This window comes from Alosa sapidissima, chromosome 14, assembly GCF_018492685.1.
Source record: "Alosa sapidissima isolate fAloSap1 chromosome 14, fAloSap1.pri, whole genome shotgun sequence".
In the NCBI taxonomy this organism is placed as follows: domain Eukaryota; kingdom Metazoa; phylum Chordata; class Actinopteri; order Clupeiformes; family Clupeidae; genus Alosa; species Alosa sapidissima.
Window position 1 is genome coordinate 17,846,527 of NC_055970.1, and position 16,888 is coordinate 17,863,414.

Genomic DNA, 16,888 nt, shown 5'->3' on the forward strand with positions numbered 1-16,888 from the left:
TGTGGCGCAGTCTAAAGAAATGATGCAATGACGTAGGTGTAGACCGCCCTCATCAGAGATTCTGCCCTATGAAAAAGCTTGGACCTACTCAATTAGGCGGCCATGCTGGTAACTAGTAAACTCAAATAAAACATTTAAGAAAAAAAGTGATCTATCATATTATGCAAGTGCGTTTTTTAGTGCGTCATCAGGTCCTGCACTAGGCTGCTACACATGCAGTCCACAGACCCAGTTAAGACGTTTTTGATGAAAAATAATTTAAGATGACTTTTTAGAGGGATTATTTATGAAGGATTAACTGAAATGCTACCACCAATGTATATAGGCCTATTACATTAGCATATGCATTATACATGGTTAATTAAGCGTTTTTATGAGTTATGGTTTATGTATTTGTTTATTGTCATTAGGCTATTGATTGAATTGACATTATTGCTATTCTCCTTCAGTCTTACCAACATTTCAAAATTGTTGTTCAAATCCCATAACCATCAGATGAGAGTCATGTCTACAATGCTTTTACGGTGGTGGTGATGGGGGAGGGGGGTAATCATTATAAGTTGTGTTGGTCTCATGATACACACCTTGTGACAGCAGTGGAAGTTTTATGACAAATGGTTACTCTGGGATTTGTACAGTGGCTGGTTAGAGGTTAATTGTGCAATGAAATCAGAGGAATGACGTATCACTCCTTGAGTCACTGTGAGCACGAGGAGCACTCTGCCTGCCATGACTTTTTACCATGTGGAAATGTTTGAGTTTAGTCAGAATTATTGATGTAAATGTTGACAGCTTTTAAGCGATTTTTATGTTTGTGATTTTTTGTGAGTATTAGTATTTTAAGGTCTTTCAAGCTTTTTTTTAGACAATGTTTATGTGAGATTTGTCTTTTAAAAGACTTTAAAACCCTTTAATGTGTCAAGAAAATACGCTGACAGGCTCTGAGCAAATCACCTTCTATCCTGACCATCACCAAAGGTCCTCTAGCATTACATACTTTTAATGGAGATATTGTCCATTAACTTGTAAAAGCATGCTCTGTAATGTGTGCTGTTACCTAAAGACAACACCATAAATTCTTCCATCTTGGACCTGAGACTTGAAAACAGTTAATTTATAGCAAACCGTGTCAGGACATCATTCAATGTGGGTTTCCTGTGGTTAGAGCAGGTGTATCTACTACCCCTTTTTACCCCCAGCCTATACCATATGGCCTTTGTCTGGCATTCAGAAAACATAAGAGTGTACGACAATAGTGAAACTTGCACCCTGCACTATACGCCTCTGCATCTGTAAAAGGTGCAAAACTCCCCAGTCAACATAAGATACATTTTCTATTCGTAACTCACCCACCCTTTATAGCTGATTGAAGAAAACATTTGTTATGTTATCTGTAATTCAGGCATCAACTCAGGTATGGGTGGAACCTCTACATCAGCTATTCTGAGTTCTTTAATGACACAGCATGTCCCTTGTTCCACTATCATTACCACAACTCACCCTCACAACATAGTCAAAGATAAATATATAGCCAGTAAGCTTTTTCACAACCGATGACCATGAGTCACTTTAAAGAACACTAAAACATCCACCAAATAAGCAGTCAACTTCAAGTCAAATGTATTGTAATTTTTTAAACTTGGTTATTATTTTTACCAATAAATACTTGGACAGTGCAGGAGCATCAAGTTAGTGAAGAGCAATTTGACTGGGGGCTTCTGCAATGTCTTCTGTATATCTTTTGAAGGTTTAGTCAGCGATTGTACGCAATTTCAAGCCAATAATAAAAAAAATGTCACATTCAGCAAACATCTCCTCACGATGCACTAGCTGCCCATCCTGTGAGTACACTGTAAAAAACTGTGTCTGTGTGTTTTGTTTGGTTAAAATATAAATGTACATTGTTTGGACAAAAGCATCTGCTATAAGAAATTTAAATTTAAACATCATGTGCAATCCCTGACTGTGTCTTTAATAAGTGCTGTGCTGTGCTGCGCTGTACATCTATACAAAATATTATGATTTCACAGACAACATAGCCCTGTTTGTTCAGACATGGTTGTCATCGTCACTGGTTGACATCTTAATGAGGTCTCTACCTACCCAAACTTTAATTTCAGTGCACCTCATGTGCCAAACCAGAGAATGGGTGAAAACAGCTGATCGAAAATATGATCTAAAATTAGGACACCACTCATAACTGACACTAGTATTTACTCTACATGGGCAACATTTGTGTTTCTTCTATCTTTCAAAGCTCCCTGAATTATAGACAGCCTACATCACGGTTTTATTATGTGGAAAATCTCCCCCTTGTGGTCAGGAAAGAGTCTTATGCCAACCAAATTTAAAGGGACACCAGGCAATGTTTTCGTGTTAATTAATCATCTTCGTAAGTTGGTATATGGTTAAATGACTCATTACGAGGCGAATGAAGGCTCTTTCTCCCGCCCCTACCTACTGCCTGTAGGAAGAATATCCCACTTGCAGGTTCGGTGTATCCTACCCGCCGACCGAAGCAGGATCAGTTTACAGCACAGAGGCAGGCTAACGAAACGCTAGAGATTGTTGCAAACGTGTGTATAATGGCAGAGCCGGCGGAGAAGCAGCGAAAACCCTTGACGGAAGACGCAAAGAAAAGGAAAAGAGCTTCAGACCGAGCGAGGGGGAAATTCGTAGAGAAAAAGCATCAGGCTTGCCTGGTGTCCCTTTAAACCAATGATTGATGACCAGCTCAGATACGATAGCCTAGAAATCTAGACACACCCTAGCGGTACAGATACGCAGGAGTAGCCTAGGGTAGACTGAGTACAGTTGAGACATGCAGTTGAGACGCCTTAAATATCTTGCGTGCACAGCAAGCCCAAGTTGTGATTTTTGCTATGCACATGCGAATTAGTGCCCTCTTTCATCATGGAAAATTGGAAAGAAACAGGTATCTCTGATCCAAAGATATCGCAAAAGTTATTTTTTTTCCAAGTAAAATTGTCACTTCACCATATACCTTCCACAATGAATAACTCATGACCCTTATGTGACTGTTAAACTGGTATCATTACACAGTTTATAGGGCACATATTTTGTGCCCTATAAACTGGCATATTTCATGACCTTGTGTCATGTAAGGTCGTTGCAAAATCTAGATAAATGTGTGAGGTGGTCAGCGGGGTACAGTTGAGACACACATTGTATTGACAGTGTTATTACTTTAACATTTGTGTGTTCGCCATATCTGTTCATATTTTGTTAATGATATATTCCTTTTATTCCACTGCTTGGTTGAATGTCCTAGGTAATTTAGAACGACCATTAACCGTATGTTATTTGCACACCTATGAAGTAGATCCATTTTTTTGGTCGTATCACACTTGTATATTAATTCGCCGAACTCGTTGTGAAGTTTAAATGAACTGTCACGTTGTTGCATCCGAGCTGTAAAATGCAGACGTTCACAACATGGCAACATTGTAGCACGGAGGTGGCTTTTAGCTAGATGCAGAGCCAGGTACAGTTGCAACAATGGGTGTTCAAAATTCGTTAAGGTCACGTGGTTCATGTAAACTTCAAAAAGTTCCCGGAAGTAGATGGATAGATAGATAGATACTTTCAGAGCCTGTTTACGGAGAGCCGGATCACTCCCTATTAACTCCATTGTACCTGCAATCTGTTGCAGTTCTGCTAGGGGCGATCACGAATAAGTGCAAAAACAATGGGGGTCTATGGAGCTAGATGGCTAAATTTGTCTCTTTCACCTGGTTGTTGTTGAGAAATTGAATATTTGATTGTGGTTTCTGCAAGCTCAATATAGATTATAGGTCAAAAGTTGAATGAACGAGTAGTCACGTCCTTTCGATTTCTTACAGGTTGGGTTGTTGTTGCCCACAACACACTAGCTTTCTGCTAATGAATGACGTCATTGACACATTTGAAAGGCTTTTTAGAACAAATAAGTGACTCAAAAAATATAATACTCAGCGGTTTGTATTTTCTCTGCCCCCTCTTTCGACTGCAACATACGAATTTCTGGGCAAAAAATGATATCCCAAGAAAAGTGGATTTGAGGGGTACAGCTCCATAGGCCTCCATTCATTCTGCACTTATTCGTGAGCGCCCTCATGTGGAACCAGAAAAGGAACTGCAACCAGTTCAGAAAACGGAAGTTTCCAGAGAGTGGCGGTTCGCCCCTTATTAGACATTCTCTGATACTTTATTGATCCCTAGGGGAAATTCAAGGTCACAGTAGCATACAGACATACACACACACATTCACTAACAGCAGAAAAAGTAATTAAAAGTATATAATATAAAAAAACCACAACTGAGCAATTGCTTAGTAAACAATTGCTTAATTGGAAGTGATGGACAATGGATTAGAATCGATTAGAATGCATTAAATAGGCTACTGTTCAATGATAGACAGAGCCACGATTTTGGGTAATTGACAATCAATAAATGCATTGATATACAATATGTATAACATAGTGTAATTATTGTGTAAATTATGTAGTTATCCTACCATTACAACAATATTAAATTAAATTCCAGACCTTATATCGTAGCCTGCTACATGGTGACATTTTTTCCCACCCTTTTACGTATGTGTCACTTAATATTAATTTCTGTACAAAACCAAGACGGGAGATTCTTTAGAAAACGCAATTGCACCCACCCCATACAATTAAATTGTATCTAAATTATTGCTATATAAAAAAAAATGACCTTGTACAGTGACTCGAAAAGCTGTAAACAGTGTTTTTGAGACTGTGTGTAGCCTACAAAAGCACATGGAGCTCCAGTGAAATTTTGATTTTGCAACGAGAAACTGTAACACACTAGTCTAACATTAACTTGTTTGAGTTTTCTCCCCCGCGTTTCCTCTAATAGTCACTGATCTGAGCTAATGAGCGAATTACCTGAGGTAGTTTTTTAACATCTCCAGTGTAATGGTGGGCATGCTTAGCCTAGCGGGCCATCCTATATCATTGAAATGTATAGTCTGGAATCGAACCATTTACCTCGCTTAATCCAAGGGTGGGGCGGAGAATTGTCTTTCAAACTGCCTAGGCATGCAATAGGCCAGCGCTACTACCATATCCGTATCCGGTCGGCAAAACGGCAAATACATCCTTCTTGGATGCATTGTGTTGGATGACTTGATGCATTGTGTTGCTCAACTTTCAAAGAAAAGCACAAGTCCAACACCTCCAAAGTTGACGCCAACGCCGATTCAAACAACCGCTCTTCGTTCGCCATAGCCACCTTCCTTGTTGTTCACCGTCGCAGGACTGTCGTTATCCTGTTAAGCCCGCCTTAAGACTCTAACAAAATAGAGCGCTGTGATTGGATGACGTCCACGGCGTCAGCCAATAGAAATCCCTATGGTTTGATACTAGACGTACAGGCTGAGCAAATTAATTTGCCGGCGCTAGGGTGCGTCTAGATTTCTAGGTTAGGGCATGCTAAGTTAACCGTAGCATTCAGTAACCCCATAATGCGAGTGATTATAATAAAATATAAAACGTGACATGTAAGTCCTTCGATAAATAACCAGGCTGAACTCATAAACATGAACAGCATTTTGACATCGTTTGTCATCAGTGTTGGGCAAGTTACTTCAAAAGCGTAATGCATTATTTATTGCTTGTTACTGTCATCTCAAAGTAATTTGTTACATTACTTTCACCAAAATAACAGGAAATATGGATTTGGTGTTCTCAATAGATCTTCATGTGTTCAATGCAGCTCATTACACGGCAGGAGGTGATGTGGTATGGCAAAATGACTGAGCTAGGCTTAAGGCTAACAAAAGAACAATATAATGGTTGCAGTTATGGCTCATGGGACAATGTAGGCCCCAAAGGCCAAAGGTCACTCACAAAGGTCACTGGTTGCCTTTCCTTCCACTTACAGTGGTGTAGACTTAATGCAAATAGTTTGAGAATAATGGCTATGATCTTTGTCTGTAAAAGCAACATTTTAGTTATTCTCACTGCTTGAAATGAGAAGTATAGCCTAACCATGTTAGATCTGTTGCATGGATGGCAGAGATAACTCAAATTACCTTTCTACAGTCATCTAAACAAGGCAATCAAATTCCAGGACCAGCATACAGTAGATTACTTTTTTTTATTCTTGGATAATCTTCTCTGGTGCCAATTGAGCATTTCTCAATTTTGGATTAAAAAGCGAAGTAACTTCAGTTACTGAGAATTGTACCGAGTAAAATATTACTGAAATTGTATTGACAATGCCTTACATTACTGCATTACAGCAAAAAGCAATACATTACTGTAATTACATTACTTTTTTAATGCATTACTCCCAACACTGTTTGTCATTCACCGTGCTGTGAACAGCATTAAGATGATAGGCTAAAGAGCTTGAGATTCAGACAGGTGAGCACCTAGGAATGGTTTCATAGTGTCAGAAAATAGCAATTTGATCAGTAATCATGCATCATCAGCGCAAGCTTGGTTTGAAACTTTCTGGGGATGGGGATTTTACACGATCCTTCATCACTGGGCTAGTGTGCCCTGCTGTGTTAATATGACCGTGCTGATGCTAACAGCTGCGGCTCCTACAAATCTAGGTTCTCTCATGCATATTAGGCTAAGCTTTTGCCAATGAAAATTAATACAAAATAAATAAAAAAAAACAGTCCGGCTCCTAACTGAAGTATGGAAATTCTGATCTATTATATCTCATTATTGTATCTATTATATCTCATATAGTATCTCGTTATTGTGAGATACTATCTCGTTATTCTGACATAGTATCTCGTTATTGTGGGATAGTATCTCATTATTGTGAGATAGTATCTCGTTATTGTGAGATACTATCTCGTTATTCTGACATAGTATCTCATTATTGTGAGATATATCTCATTATTGTGAGATAGTATCTCATTATTGTGACATAGTTTCTCGTTATTGTGAGATAGTATCTCATTATTGTGAGATAGTATCTTGTTATTATGAGATACTATCTCGTCATTCTGACATAGTATCTCATTATTGTGAGATAGTATCTCGTTATTGTGACATAGTATCTCATTATTGTGAGATAGAATAACTAGATACTATAGATACTATCTCGTTATTCTGAGATACCTATCTCGTTATTCTGACATATTTCGCTATGACTAAATAGGAAATGCTTTGCCCCTTATATTTCCGTGGTCATTCAAGATGGATTCAATCATTGAAAACTAGTCATTCAAGATGGATTCAATCATTGAAAACTATTTTCGACGTGGTTTTACAAACACTGAGATACAAACGCTTTTACATGAAGAGCATAATATTGAAATAAGCCTCTGCACTTTACAGATAACCTTGCAAAGAAAGCATCTTTGGCGTCGGCGCAATAAAACTGATGTTGCTGAAGTTGCAGAGTTCATCCATCAGCAACTCCAGACTTCGGAGTTGCCACACATAATTCGGCCCATGACTGACATACACACAGCATCTCAAGCGGTGTCTTGCTCGCAAATCTACACCACCACCATCCATTAGTCTTAACAACAGACGGACAGTTTCTCGGTCCGTAATTATGCCAGCCATCCAGCACTTCTGCAACTTCAGCAACTCAAGTCTGGAGTTGCTAATGGATGAACTCTGCAACTTCAGCAACATCAGTTTTATTGCGCCGACGTATATCTCACAATAATGAGATACTATGTCAGAATAACGAGATAGTATCTCACAATAACGAGATACTATGTCATAGTATCTCAAAATAATGAGATATAATAGATCAGATTTTTTTTTATGTGGCGCAAACGGGCTTCCATACTGAAGAAACATTTACATTACCAACAATGTTAACAACAAACTCAGTTTCACTGCTGCAAGTAGGCCCACAAAGTTGGCTGTTAATATGCTTTGCCATATTTAACGAACCAGCTAGCTTTGTGATAACAAAGTCTTACCTTTTATGTGTTTAGTCCACTGAAAGGTATCCACATATCAAACGATTAAATCCACAGTTATGGAGGAATTGTTTTGGGGAAGCAATTGCACTATATCCCACTTTTGCTGCCCTTTTTAAAATTAAACCACTTAAATCCATAGCCTAGATGAGCATATTGCGCATAACGTTACAACTATGTTGACATGATAGTAAAGCTAAATGCCCAAGAAACTTGTTGACAATGACATGATGGTAAAGCTAAATGCCCAAGAAACGTCACATCAGAGAAGTTGTACAAACGCAAAATTATAATGACAGCTTAGTAGTGTAGCCTAGTGCTGCCTAATTGAAATGGGATAGGCAAGGTTTATCTTATATTAGGCTATTATGTGTGGCACATTTATTGGGTTTTTAGCCTCTTTTAATTTATTTGATAAGGAACTGATAAAAACTGAGCAGCAGAAAAGCTGTCATAGTTGATACATAAATAGTTTATTATTATAATTAGGTTATTAATACTATTACTTCACTACTATTACTGTTATTACTGTTATTATTCAGATGAGCCAATAATCAGGGGCGGATTATGAACTTTCGGGCCCCTGGGCCCAGATGTATTAAGGGCCCCCCACTTATTGTCGTATATGTGGGTTAGGGGTCCTCCCCCAGAAAATGTTTAATTTGTTTGATGTGATTTCAAGTATTCTGGTGCATTTTGGGGATGGCCAATACTAAATTCAATCAAAGTCAAAGTCAAAGTCAAAGTCAGCTTTATTGTCAATTTCTTCACATGTTCCAGACATACAAAGAGATCGAAATTACGTTTCTCACTATCCCACGGTGAAGACAAGACATATTTTTCCAATTTAAGTCCACAGACAAACATAACATTCAAGTAAACAAAAAAGTAAGTAAATAAGTAAATAAGAGGGCACATATAATAATGAAAAAAATAAGAGCAGCAAAATTTGGTTGAAATTGTGCATAGACAGTCAATAAAATACTAGTGCAAAGTCAGGCCAATAAAAGGCTTGGGTAGTTCTGTTTGACCTAAGTAATAAAGAAAGTGGCATAGTGGTGCAAGTTATGTAAGAGCAGCAGAAGTGTTGTGTTTTCAGGACAACAACACCAAGTTGTAAAGTGTACAAGTGTGCAAGTGTGCAAGTGTGCAAGTGGAGTAGTGCAGGCGGCCATTGTGGGTCCAATGTCCAGGATGTTATGTAGCTGAGGGTGGAGGGGGGAGAGGAGGGAGAGAGTTCAGCATCCTTACAGCTTGGTGTATGAAGCTGTTGGTGAGTCTGGTAGTGCGGGAGCGCAGGCTTCTGTACCTCTTCCCAGAGGGCAGTAGATCAAACAGATTGTGAGCGGGGTGACTTGCATCACTCACAATTTTGGTCGCCTTGCGGGTGAGGTGGGTGGTGTAAATGTCCTTCAGGGAGGGGAGTGAAGCACCAATGATCCTTCCAGCTGTGTTCACTATGCGCTGCAGGGCTTTCCTGTTGTATTCAGTGCAGCTTCCGCTCCACACAGCGATACAGCTGGAGAGGATGCTCTCAATGGTGCCTCGGTAGAATGTGGTCATGATGGCTGGTGGAGCACTTGCTCGCCTGAGTTTCCGCAGGAAGTACAGGCGGCGCTGAGCTCTCTTCGCCAGTGATGCAGTGTTGGTGGTCCAGGAGAGGTCTTCACTGATGTGCACCCCCAGGAATTTGGTGCTGCTCGCTCTCTCCACCACAGCACCGTTGATGGTCAGTGGCAGGTGTTGGGTGTGACCTCTCCGGAAGTCAACAACAATCTCTTTGGTCTTGCTGACGTTCAGCAGGAGGTTGTTGTCCCTGCACCACGTGGTCAGATGGTCGACCTCCAACCTGTATTGAGTCTCGTCGCCCTTGGTGATGAGACCCACCAGAGTTGTGTCGTCAGCAAATTTCACTATGTGATTGTTGCTGTAGGTTGCAGTGCAGTCATGCGTCAGCAGGGTGAAGAGCAGCGGACTGAGCACGCAGCCTTGGGGGGCCCCTGTGCTCAGTGTGATGCTGCTTGAGGTATTGTTGCCAACACGTACTACTTGGGGCCTCTGACAGAGGAAGTCCAGTAGCCAGTTGCAGAGGTAGGTACTGAGTCCCAGTTTGTCAAGTTTGCAGATGAGTTGTTGTGGTATTATGGTGTTGAATGCAGAACTGAAGTCTATAAACAGCAATCTCACATATGAGTCTCTTTTTTCCAGGTGGGTGAGGGCTGGGTGGAGGGCAGAGCAGATTGCATCCTCTGTAGACCGCTTGGCTCGGTATGCAAACTGGAAGGGGTCCAGGGTGGGGGGGAGAATGGCTTTGATATGTGACATGACAAGCCGCTCAAAGCACTTCATGATGATGGGTGTCAGTGCCACAGGGCGGTAGTCATTGAAGCAGGATGGAGCAGTTTTCTTCGGCACAGGTATGATGGTGGCAGCTTTGAAACATGATGGGACGATGGCTTGCTTCAGGGAAGTGTTAAAGATGTCTGTGAAGACATCCTTAAGCTCCCCTGCGCAGTCCTTCAGCGCACGACCTGGGATGTTGTCTGGACCTGTTGCCTTACGGGTGTTGATAGCCGCAAGTGTCCTCTTCACGCTGTCGGCAGAGAGGCACAGGGGCTGCTCATGTAGAGGGGGATGGGTCTTCTGTGGGCAGGTGCTGTTTTGTGCTTCAAAGCGAGCAAAGAAGCGGTTCAGGTTGTTGAGCAGAGGGCTGTTGCTCTCACAGCTCTGTGGCGCGGGCTTGTAGTCCGTGAGGGCCTGAATGCCCTGCCATAGGCTTTGTGCGTTCCTGCTGTCTTTGAAGTGGGTGGTTATCTTGTGAGTGTATTCCTTTTTTGCTTCCTTGATGCCACGGGACAGGTTGGCTCTCGCTGTTTTCATGCCAGCTTCATCCCCAGCTCTGTAGGCTTTGTCTCTGGCCCTCAGCAGCCTGAGGACATCCCCTGTCAGCCATGGCTTCCAGTTAGCCCGAGTGATGATGTCTTTTGTGTGGGTCACATCATCGATGCACTTGGTGATGTAAGAGGTTACAGTGTCTGTATACTCCTCTATGTCTGTCCGGTTGTTGTAAGTGGCTGCCTGCTTAAACATTTCCCAGTCTGTTGTGTCAAAGCAGTCTTGAAGAGCATCGGAGGCTCCCTCAGGCCACACTTTTACCTGCTTACGAACCGGTTTGTTCGCTTTTACCCTTCGTCTGTATGCGGGCATTAGCATAACAGTGATATGGTCTGAAAGTCCAATGTGGGGGAGGGGGGTGGCTTTGTATGCTCCTTTGTGTGTAGTGTAGACCAGGTCCAGGATGTTATCTCCTCTTGTTGGAAAATCAACATGCTGGTGTAGCTTTGGAAGTAGATTCCAAATTCATAGGAATCAGATTCATAGCCTACATCCTGATTTGTTGATATTGAGGCAATGATTCCATGCAAAGGCTTGGGCTTCAGGGCCCCCTGACCCCTTGGGCCCCTGGGCCTGGTAGGCCCGTGCAGTAATCCATCCCTGCCAATAATGTAAATCTGAGTCTGAAAAGTCTGCTGTAACGCTGATGTATAAACCACAATCCTTGTTGATACCAAGTACCAATATTCATCAAGAAAGTTTTTAATCACGTTAAGATTTCCGCCGTAGGCAGTAAAAGACTCCGCCATCTTTGTCAATAATTTTCGCTGAGAAAGTTTCAAACTATGAACAGAGAATGTCTAATAAGGGTAGAACACTGTCTATGAGAGAACCGCCACTCTCGGGAAACGTAATGGTTATGAACATAACCACGGTTCTCTGAAGGACAACACGAGGCGTTAACCTATGGGAATACATTCCACGATCACGTGATCGCAACTGAAGTCCTCTCACAGGTACTGCTAAGGTTCTGTTGGTGCGAAAAACGGCTCGCTATAATAAGCCGCCGCGGCCAACGACAATCACTCTAGTCATTCTGAAGCGACGTAAACACAAGTCACACACTCCAAGAGGATAGAAGGGTTAACGCATTGTGTTCTCTTTCAGAGAACCGTGGTTATGTTCATAACCTTTACGTTCTCTTTCAGTTGAACTACTCGGCGTTAACCAGTGGGAAAACACACTCTTACCTTACCCCGCTAGGCTGTCAGAGCAGAGCTGTTCCCAAGTAGAGAATACACGAGCAGAGCGAGCAGAGCGCCTATCATGTATCATCCTGGCCAATAACAGTCTCCCACGAAAATGCCCACTGCGCTCGGGGGCTGTCGGTGAAACACTAGAAACACAGCCCAGTCCACCTGTCCCCACTCAACACACACCAAATGCGCGTGCAAAAAAACAGGGGGCCAACCCCGGTCCTGACCGTGTAAATGCCACAGCGAGTCTCCATGGGCCAGCCTTGGCTCGATATCACCTGCGGATAAGCACGTCCGGCCGGAGCGTTCTCTTGAGTCCAGCCGGGTTCCCCTTTGCACCGCGCCTCTGAGGCTATGCCACCGTGCTACGATCACATGCCACAATGGCAGAGCCTCTGTTTAGAGAGGAGTTTCCCTAGCGCTTGTGCACCAAAACAGACAAACAGCTGCTCAATCTCCCGTAGCGCACTCATCATTTCCGTGTAGACTCTCAGAGCCCTGACCGGACACAGGCTACAAAGCCATGGCTCTTCCTGCTGGGCCTCTGGGCGAAAAGCGGGCAGCTCGATCACCCTCGAGCAGAGGAGGACAGAATCTTTGGCTGATAAAAGGGGTTAGGGTGAAGAACGACTTTCGAGTCATTCACTGCGAATTGCATGCAGGCTGGGTTAGCCGATAATGCTGTGAGGTCACCCACTCGCTTCACCGAGCAATAGCGCCGTCTTATAGGACAGCCATTTCCGCTCGGTCCGTGCCAATGGCTCAAACGGCGCTCCCGCCAGAGCCTTCAGCACCAAGGCCAGGTCCCAAGGTGGAACTGTGACCGAGCGTGGAGGTCTGATGCAGCGTGCATCTCTGAGAAATCGCGACGCGAGGGGGTGAGCCCCAGGCGACATCCCCGCCCAACCCATATGACAAGCCGATATGGCTGCCAAGTAAACTTTTAGCGTGGACGGGGCACGCCCCAAGTCAAAAAGATGCTGCAGAAACACCAGAATCTCCTCGATTGGGCATGTAAAGGCATGGAGCGCTCTCTCCCGACACCAGTCCGCAACCACTTTCCATTTTAGGGAATATAGTGAGCGGGTTGACAAGGCTCTGGCACTCTGTATGGTTTCCACCACCGAGAGTGGCAACCCAGCGCTAAGTAGCCTCAGCCTCTCAGGGGCCAAGCCGCCAGCTGCCATCTCTCCGGCGCTGGGTGCCAAATCGCCATGTACGCCTGGGACAACATATCTTTGCGGGCCGGGAGCATCCACAGCTCGCCGTGCAGTAGAGCCATTAGCTCCGGAAACCATATCTGATCTGGATAATGAGGGGCTATCAGGATAGTCTCGTGTCAAGGGCTTCGGGGGGAACGCATATAACAGGCTCTTCGGCCAGAGCGTCTACCCCCAGCGGAGCATCGCTCTCCGTCAGCGCAAACCACTTCGGGCCGTACGTCGTCTCGTGTGAAGCAAAAAGATTGACCTGCGCTCTCCCGAAGCGCTGCCACACCCCCTCCACTACTTGCGGATGGAGGCGCCACTCTCGATACGACAAAGGGCCTCTCGACAGCATATCCGCCGCCCCGTTCTTCTTGCCCGGCACATGAACTGCGCGGACTGAGAGGAGATGACACCTCGCCCAAAGTAGCAATCTCCTTGCTAGGTGACATAGCTGCGGCGAGCGAATGCCCCCCTGGCGATTGATGTATGCCACCGTCGCAGTGTTGTCCGACCTCACCAACACATGACGCTCTGCTATAAGCGGGCGCTCTGAACAATGCGCTGCAACGTCAGCATCTTGAACGGAATCTTTGACAAGTATGCGTTCAGTTGCCGGAGGTCCAGAATGGGCCGAAAGCTGCCATCCTTCTTGGGAATCAAAAAATACTGACTGTACACCCCCTCCATCCACTGGCCCTGCGGCACCGGGCGTATGGCCTGCATGGCCGCCATCTCCTGGATTTCCCTGCGGAGCGCCAGGGCCCGTATGGGCGAGACCCTTGTCCGCCTGATACCCGTGAAGACGGGAGGAGCACGGGCGAACTGTAGTTCGTACCCGTGCTCCAGCGTATGGAGAACCCATTGGGAGTTTGTGCATTTCCGCCACTCCGCAATGTGGTTCGCCAGACACGGCGGCCGCGGGCTTAACCCAGGCCGACCCACTCCAGGCGGGGCATCCACGTCCGGAGCCACCAAGCCTGGGGTCGGCTGTGTGTCTGCTGCAGGCTGTAGCGCCACGGCAGGCACACGGGCTTGGCCGTGCCTTATCATGATTATTGATTGATGATCTTTTTTTGCAGGGAGGGGGGGTTCTTTTTTATTTTATTTTTTTGTGCTTGTGGATACAACAGCGCAACTGCGCATGAACTGTCACTTGGGAGAACCCTGGCGCGCTTGGGGAACGGCTCGCCAACCTCCCGTGACCGTCCCAACAGTCAGCTCGCCTGAGGCTGGCCGGTGGGGGCTGGGCGTGAAGCAGACCGCTCTCTGCCCCGCTTCCAGCCCCGCCTTGACTGCCCGTCCTTCCGCGGCGGGTAGATGCCCCTTTGTTGCCCAGACGGCCTCTGCTGCTGCTGCTGCTGTTGCTGCCGCTGTGGGTGTGGCGCACGCTTGCATCTTGCCTGCACACGGTGCGTGGCCATTGTCGGCGCCTGTGCGGTGGGGCGGGAGATCCCTTCTCGCCGAGGCAGAAAGCTCTTCAGCGCCTCCATGCTTTTCTGGGTCGCCTCAAAACGTTCCCTCATGCTGGTCAATGTCGGCCCGAACAACCCCGAGGGGGTCAGAGGCGCATCAAGTAGCGGGATCTTCTCCCTGTCCGGCAGCTGTGACAGCGTAAGCCACAGGTGGCGCACCAGCACCACCAAATGGCCCATTGCCCTGCCCTGCGCCAGAGCAGCACACACCTCGACGCGCGCAGCGAGAGGTCCAGTGGCCGGTTGCACAAAGCACCTTAAGTTTTTTTAAGTATGACCCTTAAGACTTAATTTCTCCTCAGGTAAGGGATTTACTTAAGGGTGTTGCACAGAATACCTTAAAATGTTTCCTTAGTTAATGAGAAACGCCAAGGGATTTACTGCACTGAAAGGGATTTTCCGGCATGAAAATTCTATAGTTTCCACGGAGATTGTTTAACAGCCTAGCTAACTGCCTTTGCCGCGATGCCGTTAGTTAACCTACCGAACACAGTGCTTATATTTTATCATTCATCTTACCTTAATAATATTAGCGGAAATTATCCAGGTAGCAAGTAAAACATGTTATTATACATGAACTGAACAATACTAGTTGGCAAGTTAGAAATGATCCTGACTGTCATCAGTGCACCAACGTTTTGCCTAGCGAACCGAACCGAAGCTCATAGGCTAACAAGACATCCACATGAATTGTTAACGTTAGCCTACGTAAACCAAACAATAACAATACGGCATGTTTCTGATAGGCCTATCTATTTGACAGAGGAAGCATATTAACAGAGAGGTTTTATTTTGAATGGTCAAAAGTAGTTAATAAACTTCAATTATCAGCATCAATTCAGTTAATAATATGGTTAAGGTAGAGCCCGGGGATCGGGCTGAATACGGCTCATCATCCCCTGTGCTCTCAACCGGGCCCTGCTGCTCCAGCGAGCAGCTCTCTGAGGCGACGAGGGACACTGTCATCGTCATCGGACTCATGAGAGCTGTCTGCGGAGGTCTCAGCAAAAAAGCCAGCGGGGGACCCTGCAACCGTCCCGGGCAAAGGTGCCTCTCCCTGCTCAACCAGCAGCCGCTCCAGGAGTGCAAGTGCATCACCAGGGCCAAGCTGGGAGCTGGGAAGGGGGCCGTTGGCTGCCATTTCCTCGAGCACACGAGCCCGGTATATGACAGCTTTCGGCCCCAACCTCTCGCAGTGCGGGCAGGATTCGGGGACCGCCAACGCTGCCCGGGCATGGTCAACACCCAGGCAGCTTATGCAGACCGGGTGTGGGTCCAGAGCGAGGATCAGAGCTCCGACCGCACCTCCGCATCTGGGCGGTCACCGTTTTTTTTTTTTTTTTTTGAACCTTTATTGAAGAAGCAAGACAGAAAAGTAAGAAAAATAGAGAGAGGTACAGAAAGAGAGAGAGTCTTCTTCCCTGGCAAGGCTGAAGTCGATGACACCCGTCTCTCCCGCTCCTTTAACTTCTTCCGATATCCTTTGCCTTTCTTCTTGCTCGCAAGACCGTGTTTGATTCTCTTGTGGGAACTTCAAGCGACGTCGCTGAAGAATGAAAGAGTGATTGTCGTAGGCCGCGGCGGCTTATTATAGCCGAGCCGTTTTTCACGCCAACAGAACCTTAGCAGGACCTGTGAGAGGACTTCAGTTGCGATCACGTGATCGTGGAATGTATTCCCATTGGTTAACGCCGGTTAGGTTAGTGCCCCATGAACTTTTGGCGTCTATATGAGCATATACAATCACTTAGTACAGCCGTAGCTGGTTTTAAGTCTACCATGTGCAGTTAGGTTTTTATGGCTTATACCCACCCATTCAACCGCTACTTCTCTCCCCTACCCTCTGGCAGGAGGTTAAAAAGCATAAGGTGCAATGAAGCCCGCTTCAGCAGAAGCCTAATCCCCTTAGGAATCCAAACACTCAACAACACAAAGCCCCACATATAAAAATATATGCAGTGCAATAATGTATGGTTTTCCCATGAAACCCCCAATAATTTATGTAAAAGTTTGTGTCAAATGCCTATGATGTATGTAAGGTGTATGTCTGTATGTGTCATACCTATGTCTGTGACCATGTATGTGCCATTCTGTGTTTGGGACCATGCAGGATGAAAAGTGATATGGAAAAATGTGAAAAAGAATTTCCCTAAGGGGACAACTAATAAAACTAACTAACAAACTAAC